This window comes from Trichosurus vulpecula, chromosome 3, assembly GCF_011100635.1.
Source record: "Trichosurus vulpecula isolate mTriVul1 chromosome 3, mTriVul1.pri, whole genome shotgun sequence".
NCBI lineage: Eukaryota > Metazoa > Chordata > Mammalia > Diprotodontia > Phalangeridae > Trichosurus > Trichosurus vulpecula.
The window spans coordinates 185,022,149-185,036,979 of NC_050575.1; positions in this window are offsets into that span (position 1 = coordinate 185,022,149).

Genomic DNA, 14,831 nt, shown 5'->3' on the forward strand with positions numbered 1-14,831 from the left:
TACCCTTTATATCATGTACCCGTTTTGACCTTATCTCAATATATGGTATAGAATATTGGTCTATACATAGTTTCTGCCACACTGTTTTCCACTTTTCCTGGCAGTTTTTATCAAATAGTGAGTTCTTGTTCCAGGAGCTGTGGTCTTTGGGTTAATAAAACCCTAGATTACTATTAATGGTAACCCTAGTTTCACCCTGATCTTGTTGGGAAGTGTTCTAGCTTATAGATAATGTTCATTAATGGTTAGATATAGATGCTATTTATCATTTTAAGGAAGCTCCATTTATTTCTATGCTTTCTAATGTTTTTAATAGGAATGAGTGCTGTATTTTGTCAAAAGCTTTTTATGCATCATTGAGATAATCATATGATTTTATGCATCTATTGAGATAATCATATGATTTCTGTTGGGTTTTTTTGTTGATATGGCCAATTATGCTAATTATTTTTCTAATATTGAACCAGCCCTCTATTTCTGGTATAAATCCCACCTGATTATAGCATATGATCCTTGTGATGTATTGCTATAATCTCCTTGCTAGCATTTTATTTAAATTTTTGCATATTCATTAGGGAAATTGATCTATAATTTTCTTTCTCTGTTTTAGATCTTCCTGGTTCAAGTATCAGCCCCATATTTGTGTCATAAAAAGAATTTGGTAGGATGGCTTCTTCACCTATTTTTCCAAATAGTTTATATAGTATTGTAATTAATGGTTCTTTATAAGTTTGATAGAATTCATTTGTTAACCCATATGGCCCTGGGGATTTTTTTTCTTAGGGATTTCATTGGTGGTTTGTTCAATTTCTTTTTCTAAGATGGGATTATTTAAGTATTCTGTTTCCTCTTGTGTTAATCTGGACAATTTATATTTTTGTGAATGTTCATCAGTTTTGCTTAGATTGTCAGGTCTGTTGGCATATAATTGAGCAAAAAGTTCCTAATAATTGCTTTAATTTTCTCTTCATTGTAGGTGATTTCTCCCTTTTCATTTTTGATACTGGGAATTTGGTTTTCTTCTTTAAATCAAATTAGTCTGTGGTTTATCTGTCTTATTTTCCCCCCCAAAGACTAGCCCCTACTTTTATTTATTAGCTCAATAGTTTTCTTACTTTCAATTTTATTAACCTCACATTTGGTATTCAGGATTTCAAAGTTGGTGTTTATTTGGGGATTTTTAATTTCTTCTTTTGCTAATTTTTTAGGTGCATGCCCTATTCATTGATCTTCTATTTCTCTATTTTATTGATGTAAGCATTTAGAGACATACATTTTCCCATAAGTTCTGCCTTGGCTGCATCCCATACGTTTTGGTATGTTATCTCATTATTGTCATTCTCTTTAATGAAATTGTTTATTGTTTCCATGATTTGTTTTTTGATCCACCTATTCTTTAGGATTATATTGTTTCCAATTAATTTTAATATATCTTTCCACTCTCCTCTTTTGAATATAATTTTTATTGCATCATGATCTGAAAAGGATGCATTTAATATTTCTATCTTTCTGCATTTGTTTGTGAGATTTTTATATCCTAACACATGGTCAATTTTTGTGTAGTTGACATGTACTACTGAAAGATAGATTTATTCTTTTCCCCATTTAATTTTCTCCAGAGGTCTATCATGTCTATTTTTTTTCTAAAATTCTGTTTACCTCTTTAACTTCTTTCTTGTTTATTCTGTGGTTAGATTTATCTGGTTCTGAGAGAGGGAGGTTGAGGCCCCCCACTAGAATAGTTTTACTATCCATTTCTTCCTGTAACACATTTTAATTTCTCCTCTAAGGATTTGGATGCTATACCATTTGGTGCATATGTATTTAGTACTGGTATTACTTCCTTGTCTATGGTACCTTTTAGCAAGATGTAGTTTCTTTCCTTTTCTCTTTTAATTGGACCTATTTTTGGTTTTGATTTATCTGAGATCAGGATTGCTACCCTTGCTTTTTTTTTTACTTCTGCTGAAGCATAATATACCTTGCTCGATCCCTTTACCTTTACTCTGTGTGTATCTCTCTGCTTCAAATGTGTTTCTTGTAAATAACATATTGTAGCAATTTATTTTTTAATCCACTCTGCTATCCACTTCCATTTTATGGGAGAATTCATCTCATTCACAATTATAGTTACAATTACTAACTATGTATTTACCTTCATCCTATTTTTCCAGTTTAGACTTTTCTGTCTCCTTTTACCCTGCCCCTCCTTACCAGTGTTTCCCTCAATCTAACCTCTCCTTTACTGTCCCCCTCCATTTTCTTTCCCCTTTCCACTACTACTTCTGTTCTCCCTTCTATCCATCCCCTCCCTTTTATTTCCCTTTCCCCTCCTACTTCCCTGTAGGGTAAGATAAATTTCTATACCTGAGTATGTATGTTATTCCATCTTTGAACCAAATCTAATGAGAATAAGATTCAAACAATGCTCACCTAATCCTTTTTTTCCCTCTACTGTAATAGGTCTTTTGTTCTTCTTCATGTGATGTAACTTGCCCCATTCTGCCTCCCCCTTTCCTCCTCTCCCAGTACAATCTTTTTTACCCCTTAACTTTTTTATATCATTACATCAAAACCAACTTATACCCATACACTCTGTCTATGCATACCCCTTCTAACTGCCCTAACAGAGATAAAGTTCTCAAAAGTTAAAAGTGTCATCTTCCCATGTAGGGATATAAACAGTTTAACCTTATCGAATAACATGTTTTTCTTTTCTTCTTTCCTGTTTACCTTTTTATGCTACTTTTGAGTCTTGTATTTAATGATCTAATTTTCTGTTCAGCTCTGGTTTTTAATCAGGAATGTTTGACAGTCTCCTATTTCACAATGTCCATCTTTTCCCCTGAAAGTTTATGCTCAGTTTTTCTGGGTAGTTGATTCTTGTTTTTAATCCAACCTCCTTTGCCTTCTGGAATATCATATTCCAAACCCTTTGATCCTTTAAGGTAGAAACTTTGGAGTCTTGTGTAATCTTGACTGCGGCTCCTTGATATTTGCATCGTTCCTTTCTGGCTGCTTGCAATATTTTCTCCTTGACCTGATTATTCTGTAATTTGGTTGCAATATTCCTTAGAGTTTTCATTTTGGGATCTCTTCAGAAGGTGATCAGTGGACTCTTTCAATTACTATTTTACCCCCTGGTTCTAGGCTATCAGGGCAGTTTTTCTTAATGATTTTTGAAAGATGCTGTTCAAGCCCCCACTATCTTTTATTTGATCATGGCTTTCAGGTAGTCCAATAATTTTTAAATTATCTCTCCTGGATCTATTTTCTAGGTCAGCTGTTTTCCAGGTCAGTTGGGCATAGTTGGGTATAGTTGCACTTTCTACTATTTTTTCATTATTTTGATATTGTTTGCTTGATTCTTGATATCTCATAGAATCATTAGGTTCCACTTGTCCAATTCTAATTTCTAAGGAATTCTTTTCTTCAGTTAGTTTTTGTGCCTCCTTTTCTATTTGGCCATTTCTACTATTTAAGAAGTTGTTTTCTTCAGTGCTTTCCCCCCAATTTAGCCATTTTAAAAAAAAGAATTGTTTTCTTCGGTCAGTTTTTGTTCTTCCTGTTCCAAGCAGTTAACTCTCTCTTGAATACCTCTCATCTCTTTTCCCAATTTTTTCTTCCTCTCTTATTTGATTTTTAAAATTTTTTAAAGCTCTTCCAGGAAGGCCATTTGAGTTTGAGACCAATTCATATTCACCTTTGAGGTTTTGCATGTAGACATTTTGAAATTGTTGTCCTCTTCTGAGTTTGTGTTTGGATCTTCCCTGTCACCATAGTAGCTTTCTATGGTCAAGGCTCTTTTCTGCTTTTTTGCTCATTTTTTAATAGTTGAGGTCTGTTCCTGGAGTATAGAGGGCACCGTGCCAAGCTTGTTGTACTGGAGGCCATGGGCCTGGTCACTGGCTTCTCCTCCGGGGCCTGAGGTGCTGGCATTTTGCCCACTGTACTGGGGTGGCCTAGCCTAGTTGTGCCCATTGTGCTCTAGGTTCTAGGTCTGGCAATTTGCCTGCTGCACTGGGGCTGGAGGCCTGACACTGGCCTATTGTACCACTGGCCTGCTGAGCCAGCACTTCAGTGTATCAGTTGCTGATCTGTGCTGTGGCTAAGAGCCTCTTGCTTACTTCCCTGGACACTACCTGCACAGTCCAGGGAAGGCATTGTTCTGGCAAGCCAGCAGGATTCAATTTTTGTGCTTTCTTTATCAAGCTGTTGACTCTTTTTCCATGATTCTCTGACATAATTCTCATTTCTTTTCTTAAATCTCTCCTACCTCTCTTATTTGATTTCTGAATTTCTTTTTGAGCTCTTCTAGGAGTTCTTTTTTTTTGGGTCTGAGACCAAGTCTTATTTTCCTTTGAGACTTTAAATGTAGGCATCTTTAACATAATTGTCCATTTCTGAGTTTGTGTTTTGAGCTTCCCCATCACCATAATAACTTTATGGTCAGATTCTTTTTATTTATTCATTTGCTTTTGCTCATTATTTCCAGCCTATTTTGTTACTTTTGAAGTTGAGCTCTGCTCCTAGGGTGGAGGGGATGCTGTCTCAAATTTCTTGTGTTGGAGACTGAAGGCCCTGGCTGCTAGCCTGTTGTTGCATTGGGACTGCAGAGGGTCTGGCCATTCACCTGATGCTACAGAAAGTGGGGGTGCCTGGCTTCTTGCCTGTTATTGCACTGGGGCCCATGGGGAGGGGATTAGTATTTCACCGGGACTATAGGGGACCTGAAGCTCTGCTGGGGCCAGGTTGTTCACCTTGCACCATACTAATACTGTGGGGGCCTAGTATTGCACTGGTGCCCACAGAGATCTTGGCTGTTCACTTGGTACTGCACTGGGACATAGGGTCAGGGTGAAGGAAAGCTGGCTGCTTGCCTGGTACTGCATCAGGTCACTGAGGGAAGAGGAGAATTGAGCTGGTTTCAGTCACTGACCTGTGCTGGAGCTCAGTGCCTCCTGCTGGCTTGCCAGAACAATGCCTTCCCCAGACAATGCTCCCTTTTAACTTGAGTGAGCTAGCTCTTCCCTGCCAGCCTTCCAAATTGTCTTGGGCTGGAAAATTGTTTCACCTTGTGTTTTATTTTTGTTGGTTTTGCCTTTCCAGAATTTGTTTTGAGATACTATTTTACAATTTTTGCAGGTAAATTTTAGAGAGTTCTGGCAATTCACAGCTTACTCTGACAGTTTGACTCTTGGGCAGGATTACTTAAGTTTCTTTATAATCTTGTAGTTATTGTATAAATTGTATTCCTAGTTCTATTCACTTTACTTTGCATCAGGTCCTATAAGTCTTCCCAGGTTTCTCTGAATTCATTCCCTTTGTTATTTCCTATATCAAGATAAATAGATTCCATTCCATTTGTGTCACATGAATTCATTTAGTCATTTCCCATTTGATGGATACTTCTTTAATTTCTAGTTCTTCAATAAAAGAAATGCCTATTCCTTAGTCTTTGCAGTAGCAATAAACTAGAAACCAAAGAGGAACCTATTGAAAGGGAAAAGACTTGCATGAGCTCCCCACTAAGTCCCTCCAAAAACCTATAAAAAATGAATCTGAATAAATTCTAGAACTGCAGAACCCACAAAATAGCAGAAGAAAAGCAGGGCTCCAGCCCAGGACAGCCTGGATGGTCGCCGGGTGAGGTCTATCGCTAACAAACACCAAAGACAACAGAGAAGGTTAGGGGGAAAAGCTGTGGGGAGTGAAAGGAGTTCATGGTTTGGCCACCACCCTGGGGACAGCAGAGGTGGTACAACTACAGAACTACAGCTGCAGTTGCTTCTGGCCCCAGGTCCACCTAGTGAGAGGAAGTAAGTGGTGGATCAGAGCAGGACTGCAGAGTCTGCTTAAGATCTGCGTCAGGTCCGGGTTGGCAGTTCTTGGGGAAGGAAGAGTGCTGGTATGGCAGAGCTGGCTGTATAGAAATAGCTCTGAAATCAACAGCACATCCCCTCAAGCTTGGAATAAAGTACTCTTTACTCTACAAGCAGTCATACCCTTATGAAAAACTCAAGGGTCAAGTAAGTTGGCTAGCAATGTGGCCAGGCAGTGAAAACGGACTCAGATTCAGTCTCAGATTTTGGAATCTTTCTTTGGTGACAAAGAAGACCAAAACATACAACCAGAACAAGTCAAAAAAGTCAAAGAGCCTAAATCAAAAGCCTCCAAGAAAAACATGAACTTGTCTCAGGCCATGGAAGAGCTCAAAAAGGATTTGGAAAAGCAAGTTAGAGAAGTAGAGGAAAAATTGGGACAAGGAATGAGAATGATGAGAGAAAACCATGAAAACAAGTCAATGACTGGCTAAAGGAGAACCAAAAAATACTGAAAAAAAATACTGAAGAAAACAACACCTTAAAGAATAGACTAATTCAAATGGCAAAAGAGCTCCAAAAAGCCAATGAGTAAAAGAATGCCTTGAAAGGCAGAATTAGCCAAATGGAAAAGGAGGTCCAATGGACCACTGAAGAAAACACTACCTTAAAAATTAGACTAGAGCAAGTGGATGCTAATGACTTTATGAGATATCAAGATATTATAAAAAAGAACCAAAGGAATGAAAAAGTAGAAGACAATATGAAATATCTCATTGGAAAAACCACTGACCTGGAAAATAGATCCAGGAGAGGTAATTTAAAAATTATTGGACTATCTGAAAGCCATGATCAAAAAAAGAGCCTAGATAACATCTTTCAAGAAATTATCAAGGAGAACTGCCCTGGTACTCTAGAGTCAGAGGGTAAAATAGAAATTAAAAGAATCCACAGATCACCTCCTCAAATAGATCCCAAAGAGAAAACTCCTAGGAATATTTTTGCCAAATTCCAGAGCTCCCAGATCAAGGAGAAAATACTGCAAGTAACCAGAAAGAAACAATTTGAGCATTGTGGAAACTCAATCAGAATAATAGAAGATCTAGCAGCTTCCACATTAAGGGATCAAAGGGCTTGGAACACGATATTCTGGAGGTCAACGGAGCTAGGATTAAAACCAAGAATCACCTACCCAGCAAAACTGAGTATCATACTCCAAGGCAAAATATGGATTTTCAATAAAATAGAGGACTTTCAAACTTTCTCAGTGAAAAGACCAGAGCTGAATAGAAAATTTGACTTTCAAACACAAGAATCAAGAGAAGCATGAAAAGGTAAACAAGCAAAAGAAATCACAAGGGACTTACTAAAGTTGAACTGTTTTGTTTACATTCCTATATGGAAAGATGATGTGTATGATTCATGAGACCTCAGTATTATTGTAGCTGAAGGGAATATCTATCTATCTATCTATATATCTATATACACACATATGTATGTATATGTGTGTGTGTATGTATGTATATATGTATGTGTATATATGTGTATATATATATATATATATATATATATATATATATAGAGAGAGAGAGAGAGAGAGAGAGAGAGAGAGAGAGACAGAGGGCACAGGGTGAGTTGAATATGAAGGGATGATATCTAAAAAAAATCAAATTAAGGGATGAGAGAGGAATATATTGAGAGACAGAGAAAGGGAGAGATATAATGGGGTAAATTATCTTGCATAAAAGTGGCAAGAAAAAGCAGTTCTGTAGGTAGGGAAGAGGGGGCAGGGGAGGGGGAATGAGTGAATCTTGCTCTCATCAGATTTGACCTGAGGAGGGAATACCATACACACTCAATTGGGTATCTTACCCTACAGGAAAAAAGGAAGAAGAAGATAAAAATAGAAGGGAGGGCAGATAGGAGAAAAGGTAATCAAAACCAAACACTTTCGAAAAGCGACAGGGTCAAGGGAGAAAATTCAATAAAGAGGGATAGGTTAGGAAGGAGAAAAATACAGTTAGTCATTCACAACAAGAGTATTGTGGAAGGGTTTTACGTAATGGTCCACATGTGGCCTATGTTGAATTGCTTACCTTCTTAGGGAGGGTGGGTGGGGAGGGAAGAGGAGAGAGAATTTGGAACTCAAAGTTTTAAAAACAGATGTTCAAAAACAAAAAAAAGTTTTTCCATGCAACTAGGAAATAAGATACACAGGCAATGGGGCATAGACATTTATCTTGCCCTACAAGAAGGGAAGGGTAGAGGGGATGGGAAGGGAGTGGGGAGACAGAAGGGAGGGCTGACTGGGGAATGAGGCCACCAGAATATGTACCATCTTGGAGTGGGGGGAGGGTAGAAATGGGGAGAAAATTAGTAATTCAAACTCTTGTGAAAATCAATGGTGAAAACTAAATATATTAAATAAATAAATGTATTAAAATAAAAAAATTTAAAAAGTTAAAAAAAAAGAAAGGGTAGAAGCTAAAAAAAATCCATGGTATATTCATACAATAGAATTTTATTGTGAAGTAAAAAAATGATGACTTGTAGCAACAATCTTGCTAGCAGCTACTGTGGCTGTGTAAAACCAACAACAACCAGCACATAGAAGGCTGCTAACATAGGTTCTTTTCATCTGCTTTACTAAGGACAGCTATGTTAAGGGATTAACAATCTTACTTTAATCAAACATATATCTATATACATATACATATATACATATATATACTCACTTGGATCAGGAGGAAAAGCCAGCAACCTGAGCTTTAGAGCAAATACAAACAAATTACAAACATACACAATATAAATAGACCAAATCACAATTCATAGTTACTAGGAAAGCATCCACATATGGGTTTACAAACCAGGGGGCTCTTAACACGACTGCCCAGAGTCTCTTCAAGTCACACACCACTCTTCCAATGAGCGACAGCCCCAAGGGAAAATGCCAACCTCTGGTTTATATATCCTGATCAGGGTCCAAGGGCTTTATAACATTCAACTAAAAACCCATGTGACATAAAAGTGTCACAAACATTCAACTCAAACCCACATGGCCTAAAAGCCTCTGGTGTCAAAAACATGTGACTCAAACCCATGCAAATCAGGCTTTCCCTTGAGGCAAGGAGGTCCTCAAAGACTCTTGATTCAATCGAAGAAACAAAGACCAGACTCTTCAAGGGCACTTGATTAAATAAGTGCTAAAAGAGAAAACAGTAAAAGAAAGCCCCACCTTAATTACTGATACATGAATATAGAGAATTAAAAGAATAATGGAAAGACTTGTAGGAACCGATACGGAGCAAAATAAACAAAATAAGTGAACATTATATGCAATGATGACAACAATGTAAATAAAAAGATTGCTGAAAAGAAGTACAATTCTAAGTAATAGAAAAACCAATGAATTCCTGAAGATGAGATAATGAAATATACCTCTTCCTTCAAATTGGAGAAGTGGGATACTACAATGACAGAATATTGCATGTTACCAAACATGATATCTGCATCAAACTTTTTTGCTTAATTGCTTTTCTTTGTCCAAGAAGGGATGGTGCAGGCTTTGGAGTGGGGTGAATTACTGTTCTATAAAGACAAAAGGTCTCAAAATATATTTATAAAAAAAGAGGTGATATAAATGAAATTTAGGTTTACCAAATCCTCAGAAGAGATAGATTTAGGGAATTCATATAGGAGGGAGCCTGCTGACTGTTGGCATTATTTCTGTGAAGTATGGACATGTGGCATAGAATTCTAGTGCTAGAAAGTAAAGAATTCTGAGCCCTTTTAGACCAATTGCTTTATTTTGTAGAGAAGGAAACTTAGGCCCCACAAAAAGAAGTGACTAGATCAAGGTCACATGGCTAATAAATAACCAAGATTGCAACCCTGTTCTTAGGATTTCTGACCAAGTGCTTTCTCCTGCATTCTGTAGCATATAGTATAGCTTTAGAAGAGTGGGAATAAAAGGATAATAGAGCATAGTCCATAAAGAGGAACTATAAATCATAACCTCGTGTTTTATAGTGTATCAGCATGAACTATAAAACCACATTGTTATAACTCAAGAAATGTAGAGTTAACCATGACTGGGATTCTAACTAACATTCTTTAACTAGAATTTTTTCCCCCACCTACTTAGGCTCCCAATTGCAGTTATGCTGGCATTCACAAATTTCATACACATGAAAAGGAGAGGCAATGTCTTGTGGCAACCAGTCTCCACAAAGACCGGCAATCCTGCATAATTTATTTGGTGTGTCTATTAGCATAATGACAAATAAGGGATATGAATTCTATTTGTATCTCTTCTGCAACAATTTTCAAATTTCCTGGTTCTCCCCCTTTACGTTCCTAAGAAGCAGATCATTTATTCTAAGGCAAACTAAACCACTAGCCTATGTGTCTGCTATATTGTCTATTATTTATCCAACTGTACCCTGAAGCTGTACCCTATAACAATGACATCACCTCTGATGACAAATAGCACTTGGCTGATACTTGTTTTCTAGAATCCTAGTTAAGGGGATTATTTAATGAAGCTGAAATCTACATTACTTAACATTGCATCACTTAACATAACATTACAGTATTATTTAATAATACAAACTAAAAAAATGATGCTGGGGAATTAGGTGCCCAACTCTCATTATTGTTAATGGTTCTTGCTTACCTAATTCCCTGTTCAATGTGATAAAAACTTGGCTCCAACTCCACCTTCTATGGAAATGAGCCCACCAACATCTGCACGGAATACAGCATATCTCAGATATAAATAACTGCAGCTATTTTCTTTGTGTTCACAGAGAATAACCATGACCCTGGGGTGGAAAAGGAAGCAGTAAATGGTGATGACTTCATTTTGACAAGGAATGGTCATCAGAGTAGCTATTAAATAAGGTCTTACTGACTTTCACATTTCTGTCTTAACACAACAACAATAACAACAAAAACAACAACAAACAGTGGTATCTAGAATTTCCACAGTATTTTACTCTTTCAAAGTGATTTCACTTGTTCTTTCATTTAATTTTCTGAACATTCTATGAGGTAAGTAGCACCCATTTTACATATGAGGATACTGAGACTCTAGGCAGTAGAATAACATACACAGAGGTTTAAAGTTTGCAAATATTTTGCACATTAATTCATTTATTTTAGCCCAAGACAACCCTGTGGGGTAGGTACCTAAAAGCAGTGAGTTGGTGAAGAGGACAGAGTGTTGGACTTGGAGTTAATAAGTCCTCAATTCAAATTCTTCTTTTCCATATTAACTCTATGACACTAGGCAAGTCTCTTACTCTCTCAGCCTCAGTTTCTTTATTTGGAAAATGGGGACAATAACAGGACCTCCTTGAGAGGGTTTTAGTAAGGTTCAAATACAATATTCTGCATGAAAATGCTTTGCAAACCTTAAAGTACATATAGATGATTTTATTACTGAAGAGATATTCCATTCACATTTTCCCATTGAAGAAATTGAGGCATAGGGTAGTTCAATGACTTTTCCATGGTCATATAACTAGTAAATATCAAAGGCAGGATTTGAACTCAGATGTTAACTCAAGTCCAGAATTTTAACCACTATAACATGCTAGGTCACATGTTTAGTAGGTGGTGGAGTTGGGAAACATGTCTTCAGATGCCAATTCTGGTATTTATTCCTCCAAATTACAAAGGCTCCCCAAATCCTGAATTAATGTGGTATGGTATGAAGTGAACTAGACTAGGAGTCAAAGACCTATATTCTAGTTCTTCTCTGCCATGAAGAAGATGTATTGCCTTGAATATCATTTAACTTGCATGTGTCTATGTTAACTATGAAATGGAGACAATATGTACCTTGCCAATACTTTGATACTTCTCTATAGAGAATGAGATTCTCTATAGAAAACAACATGCTGTAGAGTAAGTAACATTAGGTTGAGATAGAAGACTTAGGTTCGAATCCCAGCTTGAGATTGGCATCTTGAGCCACTCAATTTCATTATCTATGAAATGACAGCATTGTATAAAATAACTTTGTAAGGTCCTCTTTAGCTCAATGAGTCTGATTATCTATGTGAAAGGTCTCTTCAAATATGCTATTCTTGTTATTATCATTAGGAATTCTTAGGTCTTGATTCCTAATGAGCACTTAGCTCTAGCTAATTTTACAGAAATTGGATTCATTGATTTGATGGACAGAGGGGGAAAGGGCTGAGATGCTTGGAAGCTTTGGTGGATCTGATGTGTATTAAAAAATAAACAAGGGCGTACATCAGTTTGGGGATATGTTAGCATGGATTGCCAACTATGTGAGTTCCAACTCTTGGGGGAGATGTCATTTTAATACAAATATGCTCAATTTGGATCAGGTGTGGGGTTGACCACAATAAAAATTTCAGTTTGGTTTTCTCAGCTTCAGATATTCATTCATATAAAATAACACAACACAGCCATTACTGGGATTTTTCAGAGAATATCTGGGACAACAAAGCCTCTCAGAGATAGATTGAAGCTCAGTAGTGGGAATAGGTAAAAGATTCACCCTGCTTCTTCTGTTAAACTCAGTCTCTGCTATTCCTTCTTAACATAGAAAGAGAAAATTCTTCTAGCTCTTGCAAAAGAAAAAGAAGAGAACTCTGGGACCTAGTTTACATAGGTATATTGTTTTTCTACTGTTCTTTTCTTCTACTATAGGTCTTGAGCATGTAGAATGAGGACATAGATAATGTACTTGCCATGCAACTTAATTAATCAATGAAAGAATATTTGTGTTCCAAGAACTGTGTTAAGTGCTAGTGTTACAAATAGAAAAAAAGTGAGAAAGTCATTGATCTCAAGGAAATCACATTTAACAGGAGGAGACAACATACATTGGAGGGTCAGCTGCAGGGGAAATGCAAAGATCTGGTTCTTCCTCAGATAAATTGATAGCTCAGATGGTAATGCTGGGGACCCTAATGGGCAGAGAAACCGGTAAGGTCAGGTGAGACCTTGGAGAGCAATGACAAGGCAGTTGGGAAGGCTTAGTGGTCTACCATGACTCCTTGCTCATTCAAATGTTGTGAGTGGCCATATCTCTGTCCCATGACTATTGGGAAGGAGATTGCGGACTGGAGGGTTGCCGTGCTGTGGGCTCTGAGTTACCTAACACATAGTCATGGAAAGTCCCGTCGGCATATGTCCATGAGGGGACCCCCATTTCCTGGATGGACAGAGTGGTGGTGGCTGGGGTGAGGGACCGGAAGGGTTCCCTGGGCTTTTTCCTCAGGTGCTTTTATCATTCGATCCCCATAACAACCCTATGGGAGTATGGGCTATTGTTTGTCTTATTTTACAAATGAAGAAACAGAGGCTGAAAGTGGTTCATTGATTTGCCCAGTCTCACACAGTTAGGAAATACTTGAGCTTGGATATGAACTCAGATTCAGACATTTATTAGCTGTGTGACCCTGGGCAAGTCACTTAATATTTTTCTCTATCTCTATAAAATAGGGATAATAATAGCATTTGACTATGATAATATTTGTAAAGCACTTAGCAAATAATAGCTGCTATGTAAATGCTTATTTTTTTCCCTTTGCCATGTAACTCATTTCCTATTGATATTACCTGAGTTGAAGACAAGGGGCTGTAATTTAGCGTTTGGATAAATTAAAAGAACACTGAACTTAAAGTTATAGGTCTTGTGTTCAAATAGCAGCTCAGCCATTTACTACCTATATGACTATGGGCAAGTAAGTTCACCTATCTTGGTCTCAGTTTCCTATAAAACAAAGGTGTTGATGAGAGGCAGTATGGTAAAACAGATTGGGCATTGGACTTGGGATCTTCAAGAACTGGCTTCAAATCCTACCTCAGACCCTTAATAGCTATGTAACCTTGGGTGAATCATTTAACCTCTCTGTGACTTGGTTTCCTCATCTGTAAAATAAGTGTGTTGAACTTAATGGCCTCAAAGGTCCCTTCCAGTTTCAAATCTATGTTCCTATGGATACACAGAAGATTATGCCACGAAAGATGGTGCATCCCTAACCTTTAAAGATAGACATCAAGGGAGACACCTGGACTCTTTAATTCACTGCTCCTGAATTTTATTATAAGTCAGAATCTTGAGCTCAAGGGACCCCTGCCCTGCAACTGTCTGACATTTCTCATGTTCTTAGCTTCACTTCATTCATATGTGGTCAAAACAAGTTTCAGCTTTTCTGGACCATTTTTTCTCTTTTGTCTCTGCATCCAGGGGTTCTCATTGTCTGCCTGGAAGAATTTTACTCTCTCATTTTAAGTATAGCTTGCTGCCTGGTGAGGGCCCGGTTTTAGTGACCCGTGTAACCAAAGTTATCACACATGTGCTCGTTACTGCACTACAATGAGACACTGAAGCTTGCCCTGCTTTCTATTTATCGATACATTATACAATTCTATTTTGTCCTCAGGATCTGATGAATTCCCCTTGCTTAGCTAGTTGGGAATACCAAGGTGGTAAGGGCATCCTAGGAATTTCACTCAGGGAAGACAGTCTCTTGTTTGAAAGGAAGCTACTCACACTTGTCTTTTAAAACCTTTAGAATCATGCTTATTTCTGCACTGGCTCTTCTGACCTACCTACAGCAAAAACATTTTGACTGATGAGTAACATAGATTCTTCTATGGTGAAGTCCAGTTTGCTTGAAGAATGAAAAACTAAGCTCACACAAACTTTCTAGCACTCTGTACTGGGGTCTTTTAGAAGTTTAAATTGCATAAGTTGAAAAGCTTTGGCTGGACCAAACACTTATTGCATATAATCCTTTTTATTCTCAGTGGGACCTGAGCTGGGTGGGAAGGGGCATAATGACTATTATCAGAGTATCAATAAAGGAGGAATAGGGTTTCTGAGAATTTTTAGAGTCTAGTGTGTTTATAGGGAACATGTAGTAGAAGAAAGGCAAGTATATCTGGTTGGAAAGGCACTCTGACAATTTATTCTTCCCATTTGGGAGAAAAGAAAAAATGGACATAATTTCTTTTTTGTTATTT